General features: G+C 39.3%; 1 protein-coding gene across 1 annotated transcript in view; it reads right to left on the reverse strand.

The window, feature by feature from the left end:
• HTR1F (5-hydroxytryptamine receptor 1F) overlaps nucleotides 1-19431 on the reverse strand; it is a 112977-nt gene that overhangs the window by 47002 nt on the left and 46544 nt on the right. The window contains exon 2 of the mRNA XM_075170183.1: nucleotides 19093-19207. The gene's annotated coding sequence lies outside the window, so the exon portion shown is untranslated. The remainder of the gene's footprint in view (nucleotides 1-19092; nucleotides 19208-19431) is intronic.

Raw genomic sequence — 19431 nt, forward strand, 5'->3', positions numbered from 1 at the left:
CATTTGCCTAGGAGAAAAGCAACTGTCTGTGCTTGGACCATTGTTCCAGAAGAGGACTTGAAGCTTAGTTGGGAAATATTAACACCGTGGACCTTCAAGGAAGGTTTAAAAAAAATTAAGGTAGGAATATTCTAAGGAAAACAGGAAGTATATAGTTTTAAAAGCAAAGTTTGTTACCTAATGACTCTTTAAATAGTAACCTTTTGCAGTTCTACAAGACACGGCAAGTTTCAAATAAGTTGAGTGCAAATGAAATGGGCTGGTTCCACACCAAGAATTAGTGGCAATAGCTTGAGGAAGAAAACAAAAAGTAAACTACACAATAAATTAAGGAATCACAATAATGAAACTTTGTTTAGTAGATGTATCTAATAAATTGCAACTTAGCTAATGAACATAAGGCAACAAATGCAATGCTAGAAACTGTACAATACAATCTTCACTACTTTATGTTCCAAAATTACTTTCGTAATCACTGCTGCTGTCTGCCAGCATCTTAGTCCTGGCTGGCGACATGTCTAAATTATGAAATCACTTATAAGAACTAATCTGGAAACTTGTAGAAGTACTGCAATTATGCCAGCTGTTTTGGGCAGGGAAAAGTGATACATGCATGATATTCTAGATTACAGTTTCTTCAAAATGTGTTCATATCCTGAACATTATTCATTAAAAGCACTGGGAGCAAAGCATGTAAATAACAGTATTATCTGGATTGTAGACAGTTGCCTTCCAAAACATAAGATTAACTTTGAAGTTAAACTATAAACTTTTTTTTGGTATCCCTTCAGTTCTGTTACCCATAGCGCTAGTTAATTGTTGTGTTTGAGAGGAATGGATGACCTGTCATTGCAGAGTAAGTATTTTAGTTCTGAGTGTGCACATTTCTGAATAAAACAGGCAGCACTGCTGTATTTATGCCAGTAGTCTGGCTATTCCTTAGTTAATTAAAAACACCTAGTCAGACTGGCATCCGTATTACTCTACACTCCACAGAATACAGTATCTTTATTCTGCATCCTGTTGGATTTCACGGGGCTTTGCATTTCCTACAGAATATTTCTGTTAGTGTTCATAATATCTCCACTTAACTTGAATGCCCCTGTATGGATGAAAAGAATCTGGATTCGTGTAACAGAAGGTAAAAAAATCTAATTTAGGCAAATATTTTAAAGTGTTGTTGAATATATTGAAAAATCATCCCACACCTAAAATGACAAATGCTTGTATAGGACATATCATCACTCTACTGTCATAATGCAATATGTCGTATGACATTACTGAATCTCCAGGTTTGCTAGTGAAGAATGAAAAGAAAAATGGGATTGCTACTTCATACCTTAGAGATTAATGTAATCATCATGAAATTCATTCAGGTGACGATGCCTAAAACTATCCACGTATTTTCCACTGTAAGATGTGATTTTTGGCTTCTTGTAGCTTTGCGAAAGAAAGAATTGTCATGCTGATTTTGTGCCTCAGGATGAGTTGTAGTGGGATGAACTAAAATGGCTGGGTTGTTTCAGAGAAGGAGGTTGGGGAAAACTGTATGATTTTGCCACTATTAAAATCGTTACAGCAGTTTGACTGCAAAACTTTGGGAGAAGGGAGATGGGAAATGACAGTGAGGGGGAAGACTCGTGGTCATCCCACTATAAAGGGCCTGTCCTCCTGGGAAAGTGCTCTGAGCAGACTAGTGTGAAGAGAGAAATTGGTGGAGAGGAGACAGGTTGGAAGTGGCTGGTTGTTAGTGCTCACTCTCCAGAGCTGGGAAACAATCCCTGTGCCCACCATCTCTATGTTTTTCTCCTCTCAGCCGACAGCTGCGACACCCACTGACAAAATGTGTTCCCACCTTCTGCTAGTGGTCAGCCCAGAGACATTAGCAACTTAAAGTGCTTTCTTCTGCTCTGTTATCTCGGTGAAAGAAGCTGGTGGTAACTATCCAAGGTTATTAAGCCCGTGTATCAAGGTAAGGATACATGATGGATGTTCCAGGGGCTCTCCTTCGTGTTGTTTTTAAAAGGAAGAAGATTCTGCAAAATAACTGTATTGAGAGAAAACAGCAGGTATCAGGTTGCTTGTGCAACCTTAAGGTGGTTCTCAGGGTATAAGAATTTTGTAGAGAAAGGGAAGTAGCTGTGTGTCAGACTTCTGCCTGCTTTGTTACAGAATCAAAGTCTATGTAATGAAAGAGAAAAGAAAAGAAAGACTTCAGGATTAGGCATTTGCCTGTCGTCCTAAAAATGAGTTTTAGCCCTCTTTCTGCCCTAATATCACTGACGAACTCTCTGAAGTCAGTTAAATAAAGCACTTCTCCCTCTGTGTAGTCTTCAGTGCTTGACTTGTGAGAGCCTGTGTCTGATTTGCAGAAGTGATAAGGTGCTTTGAAAAGCTGATATCCATGAGGTGTATTCTCTAAGTAAAAATAAAGCGCTGTGCATTGCTAAAACCTCTGGTAACTAAGGCTATGCTCTTCTTAAGCTGGGATCCTACAATTAGTAGATACTGATGAGTGTCGTCTTTCCATCTTCAGAATGAGAACAATGCTGCAAGCCCACAGGGGGTTGGGGCAGAGGCCTTCACTGGGCTTCGAAAGAGGTCTACAGTGATGAACACCACTGAAAAAGACCATGAGGGAGTGAGCAATTCTAACGCGCAGTGGGGGGAAAAAGTATTAATTGGAAAAAAATAATAGGATGTGTCTGTTCACTGGGCATGGTCCCTTTGATCAATAATTGTAGCAGGGTCCCATGGGAAAGATAACAAAGCATGGTCCAGTGAAAGACTGTCCAAAAAAGCCAATTTGCAAAGGAGCCGAATTCAAGTTGTATGACAGTTTTAAGCTTGTCGTTTTCTAACTTTTGATTGTTTGTAAATGAACAATACATTGATTTGTTAATGGAGTGTTTATAGGGTCATTTTGGGCATGTGGGGCTTGCAGGGTCTTTTTTGTATGCTCTTCATGCACATGCATGCATACAAACCAAGAGTCTACTTACCTTCCCAAAGAAGCCTAAAAATGTTGCTTGTTTAACAAGTGCACTTTTACAATGTGATCATTTTTTCAGGTAGAGCAGCAAAACCCAATTATGCAAAAAGCTACTGTGCTAAGATTAGGAAGATTGTGATTCACAAGAAATATTTTCAGTTTCAATGTATTTCCTTTGGAATCTGCACTTTGGGTGTTTACACTTGTTTGTTTTACATTTCTAGGCAACAGAAACTTACTTTACTCAATGTCAGAGAATAAATTAAGTCGTCCTTCAGTGTGTCACTTTTAATCTGGAGATTGTTCTGAAGATATTTTTAATTACTTTGCACCTAGAAATATCAGTCTGCTGGTTTGCTTAAACTCCTTGAATACTACTTCTTGCAGTTACACTTATTAAAGGAAATCTGTGGTTTAAATTGCAACTTCACTGTACGTAAAATGTGTTTCTTAAAAGTCTCCTTTTCTTATCATTTACATGTATAAATATTAATATCCTATTTTATGACATTACTGTTGTCTTATTTGGGATCCTGGAAAAAAAAATTGATTCTGAAAGCACATCTATTATTTTTATTTAATTAGCAGGCTACTATTTTTAAATTATATTGAAAATTATCTGAGACACACAACTTGTTCTATTTAATTCTGTCTTACCCACAGACCTGATGGACTGCTGTTTGACTTCGTCACTAGTACCTATCAGATGCGGGGGAGAGGATAGCCTCTAAACTTTGTGTTGCATCTCTAATGCCTTTTCCAAATTCTGGTCCCAATGTGCAATGTATAAAAGCAGCCTCAGTTGCTCTCCTGTTTGTAGGAGACCTAGAAAAAGCTTTGGGAGATTGTGAGCTGTTATGCCTCATGAAGCCTATCCTGTCATGGTTTCACTCCATCCCTCTTCCCCCTTTTGTCCTGAGGATATGCTGCCCTTGCACTGTGACTATGTTGTCTTTTTGCCTCCTGTTTTATTCTAGGGCTCTGATCCTCTTATTATAAATACTGGCTCCCTTACAGAACAAGCCAATTTCTAATAGGGCAAACCCAAATACCAAAGCCTGGAGAGTTTTATGCCTGAGCCTGCTGCAAACTAGTAGTAATGATGCAAGGCAGCACCATGTCTGTCCCCTTCCAAGAGCAGCCTTTGTATCGTCAAAGTCTTACACTCTCATGCCATAGCACAGTCATGTAATACAAGTGTCATAGTATAAAAACATTACTCTGGTAGGCTGGGACATGCCTTTTCATGTTCTTAACTTTTACCTGAAAAAACATGTGATAAGAATAATATATAATAACTATGTCCTGGTGCCACAAGGGCTACTAGCTTGGGGAGAACATCAGAGAGGGCATGATAGGCTCAAACCAAAGACTGCTTTTGGCCCTGGGTCATGGCTCCAGCATTGCCCACTATAAAAAACTGGCAAAGAAACTGACCCTGCAGGTGCTAAGTCTGGCACCATTCACAGTGATGTCTGTGGCCAGGTATGCAGGGACGCTGTGGAAAGCACATAAGAGATCGGCCCATGGTTCAAACTTGCAGATCTTGACGTCAGCTCTTGTGCTGACTGTGAAGCTAGGAGTACAATGAGTTGCTATGATGAATTGGCTACCTTTATGTCTGTTCTCAGCTCCACCAAATAAAGGGATGATAAGAACTAAGGGGCAGAGAAGTGTCCCAAGTGTATGCTTATGGAAAAGTGTACGAATGAAGGAAGTGCAGGTAGCACTTCCCTCAGGAACCTTCCCGGTCTGTAACATTTTCTCCTGACCTTTCAGGAACTCCCTGGCTAAGCAGCAATTTTCCATGGATTTCTTTCCACAGATTTAGTTAGTTATTGCCAAATGATGTGTTTGTTCCAGAGGATGCAAGGTCTGAGCAGCATGCATACAAGACCAACTACACCAGCCGGTTTGGTGGACAAGTTTCTTTTGCTGGTGTGCCCCACAGAGACAATTTCAATGTAGTTTCAGGTGCCTATTTTACAATTGTAATGTTTTTTTTTTCCTAGATGAAGATTAAATTCTAGGTGTTTACTCCTTCTGTGTGAAAAAAATGACATATACCTCTGTAGGAATATCTTAAACTGGAATCGGAATTCCTGCTTTCCCTTAACTGGCTTCCATGTTAATTTGCACATCAGCCTCTGCTGGCAATTTTTAACTGAGATACTACGCTTCCTATCCCTTTGGCTTCTTACATGCTGCTGAACATTGGCTTGCCATGCCTGCTCTTACGCTCTTACTGAAGCATTTGGTTTTGTAAAGGAGTGGCCACAGGGCAAGCAAGGTCAAAACTGTCACTGCTCCAGATGAAAAACAGAATTTCAAATCAAGGGGGGGATTAGCTTTGTGACACTGTCCTTTGAAAAGCAACACTAACTGTTTTTCAGTAATAAAAATCACCTCTGTAACTGTTAGAAGTAAGAAAATAATTCTTACAAACCATCCTGAAATGTGCATGCGTTTGGACTGAGATGTTTAAAGTGTGTTTCAAATTTATTTTAATTATGGCTCTAAACTTGTAAGGTGATGAAAAATAGTATTTCTCTTTAGTAGGAGTGGGTGGTGTTATCTATTAACATAAGTTTGAAATCACACAGTAGCATTTAAAGTCTATTTATAAGCGAAAGACTAACAAGCAGATGAGTGAATATAGGTCAGAGAGGGGAATTAAAGAGAATGGTAATAATAACACCTCTGGCTACATGAGCTGGTAAGACACCACTTATATCAGGGGAAGAAAAATAACCTGGTGACTAAGTAAACTGTGGATTCTTGCAGCAGAACAAAATACCAAACATTATGACTGTGCTTTACAGCACTGTGGACTCGCTGAGAAGCTTTGTGTTTCATCCCAGAGGCAGACATAGTGTACTTATTATTCAAATTGTTAATGCTTTCAAGGCATACCTGACTGAACTGTAAAAAACCCATCTGGCCAAGTGCTGTTTTAATGTGCACAACCGCCATAGGTTGTTTCCATAAACTACAATTTACCTGTCAAGATTTAATTAAGAAATACACCTGAGCCTTTGAAATAAACAGGATAGTCAGGGATGTTGGACAAGTGGGCTGTGTGACATGGCGGGGGCTTAGAAATTTCTGCACTGACAGAGTTGTCTTCCCAGCAGCGAACAGGGGCAGGATTGCTTAAAAAACAAGCCACCAAACCCCAAAGCATCCACCTTACGTATAATGCATATGATAGTTTCACATCACTCTCATCACTGTCAGCCACATTATGTAGTTGGTTTTTGATTGTATCAACCTGCATATTGCAGTCTTGAAAATCCTGGGAAAAGGACACATTTTATGGCACTATAAAATCATCACTTTCCTGGACACTTTTCTGCTACTGTATGAAGATTATTACATTCCCTGAAAATACATAACAGGTTTAATCTGACACAAGATGTTTTTTTTTTTCCTGTACAAGCAAGCTGTCTGGCAAGCAGCAGGAGATAAAAAGAATGTTTATTTTTAAATTGTAGTGATTTAAAGTAATATTTGTATAAATGTGTATATACATGTAAGTGTTATTAACATACATTTTAAAAAAATACTAAAGCTGATATAAATGTCAATTGTAAATAAAATTTGGAAATACTGAAGCCTAAAGGATAGCTTGACATCATTCATGGACATAAACTAATAAAAATTAAGAAATGTTTCTGCTGTAAATCTCATGTGTTAAAACTAATCAGCATTTACTGTATTATCTCTGAATGTAATAAGGAAAGTGCATTGTCTGTTTCAGTAATGCAAAGCTAATTTTAGCTGTCAAAAGGTTGGAGTCAAAGACCTATAAAAGAATATCTTCCCTGAGTGAAATCTGAAGGGACATTTTAATTTGTGTCTGTTCCATTACTTCTAAATAAATTGTTTTGAAGCAAATAACGAATTTGTGTAAGTGCTGATCTTCAGATCTGGTCCTAAACATTCTAAAAGCTTTCTTAAGAAAGCTCTTCTTTGTTATTTTTAAAGTATACCCTGATAGTTTTTTTTTTTTTCAGTGTTAAAATGCCTGTGTGAAGGTAGTCCAAGCAAGAGTTTTCAAAATTCAAGTTACCTTATGTAAAATCCATATAGTTGTGACAGACTTGTTTAAAATTTTAAATATGTATTTTATGTATAATTTTCAGGGCTGTAACCGTATTGGCTGGTCCCAGATGTTTATCATAGAGGAGGAGAATCCTAAACTTGGATAAAGTTTTTGAATTTTAATTTTCACTATTAAAGTGATTATTTGAAGGTAAGTCATTTAATTTAGAACTGTTTAGAGATGAAATGTGCAAGCAAAATCCTTTCCTCTATTTTTTTCAGTAAACATAATGCATATTCAGTTTATGAGACCCAAAGTAACAAATTCATCCTCTAGCTATGCAAGATAAATTACAGAGAAATTCCACTGGAAGCAGTGGAAGTACCTGCCAGCATGGTTTTAATAACAAATGACATGCCCTGTTACAGAATTCATGAGACACTGGCTATGAAGTTATTAAAACTGCAGCATTCGTTGCTACAGGATGCTGAAGCATTCAACCATAAAAATAGATTGAAAACGAATGGTGGCAAATTCATGGATGAAGATCCAACACTGCTATTGAACATCATGACTTTACATATAGAATCATAGAATCCTAGAATAGTTTGGATTGGAAGGGACCTTTAAAGGTCATCTAGTCCAACCCCCCTGCCATGGGGGGACATCTTCAACTAGATCAGGTTGCTCAGAGCCCCGTCCAACCTGACCTTGAATGTTTCCAGGGATGGGGCATCTATTGCCTCTCTGGGCAACCTGTTCTAGTGTTTCATCACCCTCACTATAAAACATTTCTTCCTTGTATCTAGTCTAAATCTACCCTCTTTTAGTTTTAAACCATTCCCCCTTGTCCTGTCGCAACAGGCCCTGCTAAAAGGTTTGTCCCCATCTTTCTCAGAAGCCCCCTTGAAGTACTGAAAGGCTGCAATAAGGTCTCCCCGAAGCCTTCTCTTCTCCAGGCTGAATAACCCCAACTCTCTCAGCCTTTCTTCATAGGAGAGATGTTCCATCCCCCTGATAATTTTGGTGGCCCTCCTCTGGACCTGCTCCAACAGGTCCATGTCTTTCTGGTGCTGAGGGCCCCAGAGCTGGACGCAGTACTCCAGGTGGGGTCTCACCAGAGCAGAGTAGAGGGGCAGAATCCCCTCCCTCGACCTGCTGGCCATGCTTCTTTTGATCAGCCCAGGATACGGTTGGCCTTCTGGGCTGCGAGCGCACCTCCGTCTCAGGAACTTTTAAGCCATATTGAGTAGGACTGTCCTGATGTGACCATGTTTAGAGGCTGTCACAAAGGTCTGACCCAGTACCAGCACGTCTTTTGCACCTCACTGAAAAGAACCCATGTAGTGACATGGAGGATCTTACTTCTGTTGGTTCATAGTTGTGAAACATAAAGGATTTAACAGGGACAATGTTCTGTTTAGTGTTGTGGGATCCTTGTATTCAAGCTGGAAAGCTTTTGCCAGATGGTTAATTGACTCAAAGAATGCCTCTAAGCCCTGGAGAACCAGGCTAAAAAGTTTTCTTCTGTCTCATTGATTTGTTCTGCAACAAATAAATGGTGCAGCTTGGGATGGTGAAAGACTGAATCCAGCACCATTGGCTTAATTATGGAAGTGAAAAGCATAGTTGCAGCTGAGAACTGAAAAGTATCACCTGCAAGTTGTAATCACACAACTGTGACAAAAGTAGCAGCTTCCCGTTTAGCGATGGTTTGTGTGCTGTGCTTAGCCAGAGGCTTCAGTCACTTCCATCCATCAGCATTTGTTTCATTTGCTTCTGCTTTAAGCTTTGCCTTTCTTCACTTGAGAATAAGTGAGAGCTCTGCTGTACCAGAGCTCATACCACACTGAGGTATAAAAGCTGTCACTTAACATGAGTCATTCTGTGTGTGCCTCTCATGAGTGAATAACTGAATGAGAGATACAAGAGTCAGCAAGTTAGCCCAGCACTTCAAAGTACAGAAAGCCTCTAGTTAGTTTGATTTCCTTAGGTTTTCTTCTATGTGCCTTGGCTTTTCACAGTTAGATCCTAATATAAGCTCAGGAACATGGATACTTCCCTATTTTCCACAAAATTATGACTTCCCCTTCTGCAGGATAAACTGCTAAACTTTGCCATTAGCTCTTTCTACCACTGAAATATCTAAGATACCAAGAAATGTTCTTCCGTATTTTGCAGATCAGAAGGCGAATTTGTTTGAAACAGGCATGGCTATACTCTGTGCTTCTGCTAGGCTGCGCACCTTTGTGTTTAACAATACAAGTGACTGTAATTGAGCCACCTAGAACTGGCAACAGCAGCAAGGCGCCACCCCCCCCCCCGCCCCGCCAAACTCTCCCTTGGCCTTGGCTGCCTCTTCTAGAGGCTGCAAACAAAATGCAGAGCGCACAGGGTTCCTTCAAATCCATGCAAAGTTTTCTGTGGTTTTCTTTTTTTTTTTTTTCTTTTTTTTCTCTGCTTTCTGATAGGGACAGAACCTGATGAAGGTGCAAAGCTGCCATTCTAGTTGGAAAAATGCTATTCATATCTCTTGGTGGTTGTCTTTCAAAATCTAGGCAGGATAGATCATACATAAGGACTACTGGTGGATTTTCTCCAGGGGCAACTTGCTAACAACTTGAAAAAGAACTTCACTTTTCCTATGGATGCCACATATGTCTGGTCAATCTGTCGTGGCAATTGGAAAAATCCTTTAGAACTACTACGGTGGAAGGACAGGGGAAAGGTGGAAATGTTGGAAAACAGGTATCACACTAGGAACTGAAGTCCTGCTCTGGTGGTCAGGGTCACTCTGAAGTGAGGCAAAAAAGAGAAATCACTCAAACAGGGGTGGGGATTTTGCATGTGCATTTTTAACCATGCTTATCACACCTGCAACCACTGAAGCTTTTTGGTATTGCAGTTTAATGTGAATGCAGGCTGAAACCATAGCTTGCTGTCAGCAAAGAGGGCTGTGCTGGCCCGTCTGCTTTTCAGATTGAAGTGAGATTGTTTGTAGTCATGCTGTTTTTCAGAGGGTTTGAAGCCACACTGCTTAACCAGTTTCAAGTCGTTACGGATGACCCAGGAACAACTGGGTACAGGACCATATACATGCTATGTATAGGATAAAATGGTTGCTTGTGGAAATATTTTTAGGGATGCAAGTTTACAACTGAAGGTGCATTTGATGGAAGGCAAATGTAAACTATTAAATCTCTACACATGCAGACTTCAATTGCTACAATTTGTCTAGCTAAGCAGGACCACAATTACTTTCAAAACCATTTTTTCCCAAGCCTCCATTTCGCCTATTTGTATTGAAAGCTCTTTAGCAAAAGGACCATTTACTACTGTATGTTTGTTCAGTACAAGATGCATTTCTAGGCACGACCACAATAACACAATTATGAACAAATAACCACTCCAGGATATTCTATACAAGGTAGCGGATAGACTTCTGCTTTTGTACCTCAGATGATAGAGTCATGGCTTATGCAGTGCAGCAATTAATTAAACTACTGGTTACTCAGCTACTGAGTTACAAGAGCATGTTGAGGGTCCGATCCTGTGTATGACATACATCTGTAACCTGTAACAGTAATGCAACTGTTTTATCCTTTGGAAACACAGATTGCAGGCGCCGAAGGTTGGGGCTTATGTTTGTGTGTCTAAAAAACAGCAAGGGAGAAAGACAAGAACAAAGTCCAGAAACAGTAAGATCTCTGTGCTTGCGAGCAAGATGAGCAAAACTGTCAAGTCTTGCCCTTTCTTCTTATGGGCCAGTTCAAAATCCATCTTCCTGAGCGGCATCTTGGCATCTGGCCACCAGTGGTGTTGTCAAATGGTCAGTTTCTGTTATTTTAAATACCTGCCTGAATCCACACCAGGTTTCTCAGCTGCTTCCTTATTTTATGTAATGGATCAGTGCAATAACTGCTAATTGCTAAACTCTAGAAATCGTTAGAAACAGTGACCAAAATGACCGAAGACATGAAGTTCAAATACGGGTTTAATGTCTCCTCCTGGTCAAACATAGCATTTTTGTATTTTACAGTTGCCTTTTTGTAAGTTACAGTAACAAAATGTAAACTGCTTAATGATGCAATTTGTCTTAATAAGATTAATTATATTTTAAGCAGGCAATTTCTGATTTTGTTTTTTTTTTTTTCTTTCTGTCCTGCTGCTACTGTTTTAGATACAGTAAAAGGGATAATGTGTGTGTTTGTCCAGCTCAGCAGTATATGTATTCGTAATTTTAAAACAAGTCCTTGTCCAAAGTGAAGGAAATGCTATACTCGTTCATAAATGACCTCAGAGAACTGGACATTTGTTTGCCTGGTCAAGTAAATAGCAAGTCCCTTTGTGATCTTGATGAGTACAGAATTAAATCTGCATTTCCAGATTGGTGCAGGGTTAGGCAGAGATCTGATTAAGACTGTCTGAAAATTTCCATTCCAAAGCCCTTTTTTTCAGAGCTGTTTTCTCTACTCTTCTCTACTCTCTAAGCTAACCTTAACCAGCTGGTTGACATTTTCAGTCTGCCTTGGGTTATTTTTTTTTAAGAGCAGGAAAAGAAGGAAAAAATGTTTCCAGGAAATGCATGTTAGAAAATTCTCCAGGAGCCATTTTTCCAGAGGCAGACATAGAAAAGTTAAGTAATTTTGCCAATGTAAAACATCTGTGAATATTTTTCTTGACTGAGAAATTCTAGCAGACTTTTATGACCTTGACATTTGACATGGGATAACCTTATTGGTGAAACACATGGCTTTGGCATCTTTGCGAAAGCTCAATTAAATTTGAGTTACTGAAAATAAAAAATCACAATCTGTACAGGCTTAGTACAGACTTTATAGATTTTTGTCAACTAAATTCTGCAAAGAATGGCAGTGGTAAGTTCCTGTTTACTCATAGGAAAAATACAAGGCAGTGTATTTTTATCCCATTTCCATGCCATCGGCAGTCTCTTAGGTGCTCCATCGTCTCTAGCATGTCAGCAGTGAGACTCTGAAGTATCCTGCTTTATCAAACAACTCTTTATTAGCAGATTAATCTTTGCAAGCTGCTCAGGGTTACAGCCATATCAAGAAATTCTGTATTTAAAATAAGTAATATTTTCAATTGGCTGCCTTGCATTTTTCCTCTATAGAGACATTGATCTTTCTTTCCAAGGACGTGGAAGATCCCAGGGGAGAAATGATAGGCTCAATTAAAAACCAACACACTCTTTCAGGACAACACTTACATACAAGCTTTGATTTTTATGGGTTATAGCCCTTAGCTCTCATGAGAGACAGTGCTTACAACAACAGAGATCTTTTTAAAAACTCTGCAGCGAGAACTCTTAAAGCATGCAACAGCTGTCACCCAGAATAACCCATGGAAATTGCTACTTACCAAAGTAAAGTTTACCAATTTCTCTTGAACAGCTCATGCTACCTGCTCCCCTGCACCGGGGAGATTGCAAAAGATATTTGCATATGTTGATATTTTCTACGAATTTAAATTACTTTTTTTTCCTTTTGTCATTTTTTTCTTTTTCTTCACTATGTTTCTGGGAAACTGCCATTCTTCCTGGAGTTACCCACTCCTACTAAGTGAGAAAGTTTCATGCGCCTGTTTAAATAAAGGGAAATGAAACTCTCCAGTTTTCTAAATTTTCCAGCTACTGTCGGTGGGATTCATCTCACCTCTTTTAGGTGTCTGCCCAAGGTAAAAGCACGTGATGCTTTTATCTGTGCTAGACAGGTACCCTTTGGCACCTTAGGCACTCTTTATGGGCAAAGGAGTGAAGTAACTACTGGGGCAAGATTGTGCTGACCTATTTAGACCAGATGACTTGCACCTTACGAGTGGCTGTTTCTCTCCATTACTGCAAAAGGAAGCCTGGAGTGATTGGTTCAGGTACAGATGTTTAGCTTTGGTCAGATGAATCCTACCCTAAATTTGCAGGTACGGTGTTTAAGCTTTGACTGAGAACAATAAGGGATGTACGACAATTTTTTGTGCTGGGAAATATGTAAGTGTTATTGACATAGTCAGTAGGAATAGATTCCAATACAGCATCGTCCTGATACTTAGTATCCTAAGAATCCAACATTGGAGGCATTTTGGAAAGGGAAAGAGATGCCTTTTCCCTGAAATAGATTCCAGTGCAACAGAAAAGATCTGTATTACTATATCTTAGGTCCTGAATAAAATCCCGAATTTGAGTCTTATCTGCTGAGTCTTTCAAAATGGAATCTGCTAAGCTTTGCTGTACCAACCCTATCTGCAATAACAGAGCTTAGTTTAATTCAGCTAAACATGCTTAGATGATGACAATACTGTATTCAAAGCAGGACACAAACTTATCACACATATTGTAGTTACCGTTATTTTTAGAAACACATTTTAAAAGTCTGAATAATTTTCCCCCCAATTATTATAAATGTATGTATTTTACTGAAATAGCAGTAACTTGCCTTCCCTTAGCTCAAGTGTAAATGACCTTATTCATTTGTAGCTAAAAATTGTCCCCCCCAGAGAACACTGACTTCAACAGAATTACAATTTGCATGATTTCAGCTGATAGAGTTCTACTGCATCTATAACCTAAAGAAGTAACATATTTCTTGCAATACATGATAAAAGAAGCACTTGGCAAAGGTCAGCTTTTCAGATGTCTTATAGAAATGTCATTAAGTACAATCTTCTGATAGGTCCTCTTCTTCTGCCTCAGTGTCTCTACCAATTGTCTGGAATTTCTGATTGAAGTGCAGCATCTCAGTAACTTCAAGTTAGAAGGTTCCAGTATAATTAAATAACCTCAAAGTCAAATTTAACAGATAGGAATTTTGATAAAATTCTCTGAATGAACTCTATTGTATGAAAGTAAAACAATTTTTGAATTATCAGTCCTTCTGAATGTAGCTAAGGCTGCTAAGATTTGACTGAATGTCAGGGAAAGTCCTAAATATTTGAACAAAAAGCTCTGTTCAGGCTATTATTTTATATTAATGGGGGCAAATAGTATGCCAAAATGAAACCCTTCTGCAAGCAAGGCCTATCTGCATTTCAGTTTTCCATTTCTAAATCCTAACTTTTGTCTATCATGATGACTCCTTGTTAAGCTGTAAAAAGACTAGGTCAGTGCACATGTTAAAAGAGGGCAGGTACAGAGATCAGAGAAGAAACCAGATGGCCAAAAAGTTGGAACGAACTCTTGTTCAGTGCTGAGGAAAAACATATACCTACCAGCATTGTTGCTGTCTACAAACTCCAGAAATTGTTTTAGTTGAGCTATCTACAGATACGGAAATGCTAATATTTATATGGTGACTTTCTGTATGAACATCTATGTAGCTAGCTTTCAGTTGACAGACTGCTATAAAACAAGAAGGCCAGCAGGCAAGTAACAGTGGTCAAATACAAAATCAGTTAAGAAGAAAACCTCTGCATATTAGATAAGAATCAGTTGCACAGCGAGGTGATAAGCTTATGCCTCTGTCTTGCTGGAGGTGCTGGTACAGGGAAGCAAAGTACTTCATGACCTTGAGGTTTCGCAGCATACTTGCTCTCTTTACACGGGCAGCAACATGTGAGGTTGGTAGGCTGGCACTTCAAATCTGCATTATATTGCCCTTTGGGAAGGGCTAAGGTACCAGAGAGTCTTCCTGCATATTTTAGAAGATTCTGTGAGCCCAGATGATTTTCTGACCCCATAAGCATTCAGGATGCATTATCCTGGATCCCAGCCTTACAGAGATCTCTGCAACCTCTGCAGCATCGCAAAGACCTCTGGATCGAGGTGGCTGCCAGGAGATTGAGCAGGAAAGAACAGACCAGGTCTGAAGAAAGATCTAAGGGTTGAGTTACATGGAGCACTGCAGGGGTTAAACTCCGCGGCATATCCTCAGCTGAGGTACAGATGAACTCGTATTATGTGAGTTTGTTGGTCAGCATGAGCCTGCCAGACGCTCTAACCACTATTTGGTAAACTTCAGGATTTTCAGTTAACTATAGCAATTTTGCTGTATTGAGCTGAGAAAAAAACCCAGCAAGATCCAAACCTAAAAGTAAAGCCAAATATAATTTGGACACCTTAGTGTCTCATGTGTGTGCCAGTGAAGGCATTATTTAGCATGCATTCTTATGGACCACCCTTAGCCTAAGTGATATTGTGTACCCTGTAAGATCACACACACACAAAAATTTGGAGTACATTCAAAGACAAATAGATGGTGAATATTTATGTGGATTACAAAAGAGGAAGTGACATAATATAAGCCTACCTGATGTTGAAAGATGCTAGTGCTTAATGCATTGGAGAAAAGATGCAAGAATATCTTGTCCTTATGGAATACTGCTGCGGCAATGTATTCCAAGGACAGAGACTTCACAGGCTAACTGCTGTCCATTGAACTAGCTTCAGTCTTGACCTTATTGAGCTGTAAGAAATATATGAATTGTCTACAAATATGCTGGTAATTTAAATGATAAATGCTGATAAGTACTTTTTTCCTTTGTGCCTAAGCTTTACTCAAAGTCTTCCATTAAACTATATAATTGAGTATCTAGACAGTTGCATTTTGATTTGCATCTATTGCCAAAACAGTATATCTTTCAGATAAGCCTTTACTGCATTACTTTTTATAATAATGTTTTAAATTAAAAGACTGCTTCCATCAGAATAATGAAGCAAGATAGCCAAGAAAATATCTATGTGAATGAGCACAGAAATTCATTAAAGTAAGAAAAATCCATGAAATAGTGATGATAATGAAAAAAGTATTGAGCCTCAAAGTTGACAATACTGAAAGCAGAGATTGTATTTAGGGCTTACTGCATGGGAGGGGCTGTTTTCTCTTTTCAGAAATATTTCTCTTTTTTTAAATTCTGAGAAATCAAAGAAAATTTTGGCAACTCAGTTACTTTTACATTGCCATAGGCATATGGGATTTTATTAGCACAAAAACTGGGCCTGGTAGTGCTGTAAGGAATAAGCCTCTATTTTACATATGTAAGCATTAGTATTAATGATTTTCCTCCTTCCAATACTAAGAAACATACAATTATTTAATAATGACAAACACCACTGCTTGAAGAAGGCAATTTAATGTAATCAAGATACTCTGCTTTCTAATTTCCCTCCTAGTCTCTATTTAAGTTGCAGATAGTGTATGTGTTACCTATATTTATCTTAGAAATAAGTTGTCCTTATAAAGCCTTTTTAAAAAAGAAATATTTGAAAAGGTGCTGTTTTCCTGATTAAAATATTTTTACCTTTCCCAGAATATAAGGAACTCGCATAGCAAGTGCGAATGAGACACATGGTTGCCTTTCAATTGCATTCCCTTTTCCTCCTTTGCTTACGTCATTTCTTTTCTTCAGCAAGTCAGCCCAGTATTTAACAAAAAGTGGCACTAACATAACAGTAGTGCACGTCCGATACCTCTCTGCGTCCCTGCCTGTCTGCTGAGCTGTGCTGCTGCTCTTGACAGGGATACAGAGAGGGCTTACAGGAGAAGCTGACACTCTGCATACATCCAGCCAGAGACAGGGTTTATAATTCTGATATCTGGCCCCATTCGCTCCTGTGACTATGCAAAGACAAAAGGTTCTGCCTGGGTCAGAGCAACCCTTTGCTGCTGGAGCACAGATGGTATGAAAGTGCTTTATATGACACAAACTGTTACAAAATGTTCGGTGCGCTAGTGTGCTGTCAAGACCTGTTTTCTTTAAGCTGCCAGTCTGTCATTGTCTTTTGGAAACTAGCACACATCCAGCAAACCTATTTCCATCAAAAAAAGGAAAAAAAGCCCTGTTTATACTGCCCTTCCATTTTCTCCTACCAGATAATTTCTCTCTATAATGTCACCTCAGGCATTATGGTAGAATTAATGAATAGCCAAAATTTCTCTTGTACTAGAGACAAAACAATAAATAGTAAGAGAGAAAGTAGGTTTTAAAAATGGTAAGAGAAAAGCAAAGAGAAGCTTTCAAACCAAACATTCCCCACACCTGAATCTGCTGAACTTCCCAGGTACAGTAGAAAACTCATCCTTTTCTGTATTATGGGCACAGCTGTGCTGAGAGGCATTAGCTCCCTACCTGCAGTTGGTTCAGATGCTGCTAACTTCCATAGCTGAACCCAGTATGGACCAGAGCATGCCTTTCACGGCTGGCACACAACTCACAGGCTAAAACTCTGTTAGAGACAAAGAGCATCATCTACCTTGCTGTTTTCCTGAAGCCTTGCCAGTTATTCCGCCTTGCTACGTGAGTCTCATATAGATATGCAATGAATTTCTCCTGATTTCCGAGGCATTCTTTAATCCCCTTTTCAAAAGCTAAATTAGGTCATAGATCAGAAGAACTCCCATTCAGCTTATACCTCCAGTACCTGCTTCATTCATCCTCTAATTTGGCAGTTGGAGGAATTCCTGGCCAAGGTAAAATCCAGCTTAGAAGTACAAGGTCGTACAAGTTTGGGAACTTTGTCTGTCTTTCTGTCCGTGTTCTTCATGGCAGCAGGAAAGGCTTGTAAAGGCTGAAATTGGCCTGTATTCCGACTTATTTTTCACTAAAATCTGTATGTTTCACTAAGATTACCACAAAACAATTAGATGACTTCATTTTCATCAGTTTTGCCGTTACCCAGTGACACTTAATTGTTCTGTTATTACAAGCACAGCAACCTTGTCTTTGACTCTCTCACTGTGAGTCAGACTTATAAAGCGCACCTTCCCAGATCTCTTAGATACCCCGAGTGCGGACACAATTCTGAGATGCTAGGACTCTGAGCTTGTGTAGATATAAGCAAGGGTAAGGAGCACTGAACATGTGAAAACATCAGCCTTGAGGATCTGTTTCTTCCTCTAGCAAAAAAGTGACGAGATTAAATACTCCAGGAAGAATATCTTCAAACATCAACCGGTGGCACATTGCTCTACTCCCTCTCAGCATGTGCAATTTTCAGGTCCACTTATGAGCAATCATACTTCATGTGCATTTGCACGGGCAATTGACTGCTGAAGATTTTAATTTGTTTCCTCTTACTTTGTTATCCAGATGTCTCAATATTAAATTTTGTCTCCTGATACTCTTGCAGGAAGTTTTACCCTTCTGTTTTTAAATATGTTTGTATTCAAACCAGTTGTAAGTGCTTTATGAAATGTTATCATTAAGCTGCTGTACTTGAATCATTATGGGAAAGAAGAATTTGGGGATTTAATCTTTCATGTTGTTAAAAAACTACATTTATGTGCTATGGGAAAAGTCACTTCTTTGAAAAACTGCTCATGGCAAAAACAGAAATAAAAACAAGCATATAGTGGCATGAAATGGCCACAGGCCAACAGAAAAGCGAGAAAAATCTTCTCACAAAATATCTTTGTGATGAGCTAACATCAAAAGATTTTAGGTTCAGCTAGGCACAGAGAAATTTGGTTAAGCAAAGTAATGAGTGCTGCTGTGCTTTTCATCTTCAAAATGTCTTACAAAGGTTAAGTCTTTAAAATATATCTGTGAAATGAAGCGTTATACTGCCACCGTTGTTTTTTTCCCCTCAGTTGAAGTGGATGTTGAGTGTTTAAATGTCCAAGGCCATGGAGAAGGTCGGTCAGATCTATGACTGCAGACTAAGCTTCTCCTGAAGCCTGAACTTCTTAGACTGTGCTGGACATTCTCCATTTATTCAGTTGTCCCTCCGTCGGCCACTGCCCTCTTTTTCTCAAACTGATTGTCCTTTTTGACATCTTTTCCCTGGCTGGTCTGCAGCTTTCCATTGAACTGTGTGTACTCAGATTGCCCAGTTAAGCCTGCAATAATCCTGTAGGTCAACCCTCACCTGGCTACGTTTGCCTCCTCTGTTACTTTAGGCTTTTCACAGTGCAGACTTTTCTCTCCTCCTGCACTACTTTACAGAAAGGTCAAATCTCACAGAGCTCAGCAGAACTCTCTATTCAACATGCTTTGCAGAACCCCTATGGAAGACCCAACTAAGTGAATTTGATCACCTTTAAATTAGGTATATCCCTCACAAACGCACATGTAGAGTCTCTACGTATGAGGGTAGAAAGCGACTCACCATCTCCTGTGTTTGGGATAGCCTTGGAAAAGCTGCCTCTGTGCCAGGAAGCCTGGGGATTGGACTGGAAGTAAGAATTAAATCACCCTTAGCAACACCAGATACTGCCAAAAACCTGCGAGAAAGCAAAAAGTCATCAATATAGACTCTGTAAGTGACGATGGGGAAGGAAACTACTACATCAGGGGAAGGAAAAAATCTTTCAGAAGGCCTAAACTGTAATTTGCAGGATCTCTTCAGCTAATCAGAGAAGATTCTTTAACAGCTTAGAGGCCAGTGTCAGGAAAACCCCACAGAGTTCGCCTAAGAGCATAACTGGTAATGTCTGAAATTCTTTAT

Source organism: Calonectris borealis, chromosome 1, assembly GCF_964195595.1.
Source record: "Calonectris borealis chromosome 1, bCalBor7.hap1.2, whole genome shotgun sequence".
Taxonomy (NCBI): domain Eukaryota; kingdom Metazoa; phylum Chordata; class Aves; order Procellariiformes; family Procellariidae; genus Calonectris; species Calonectris borealis.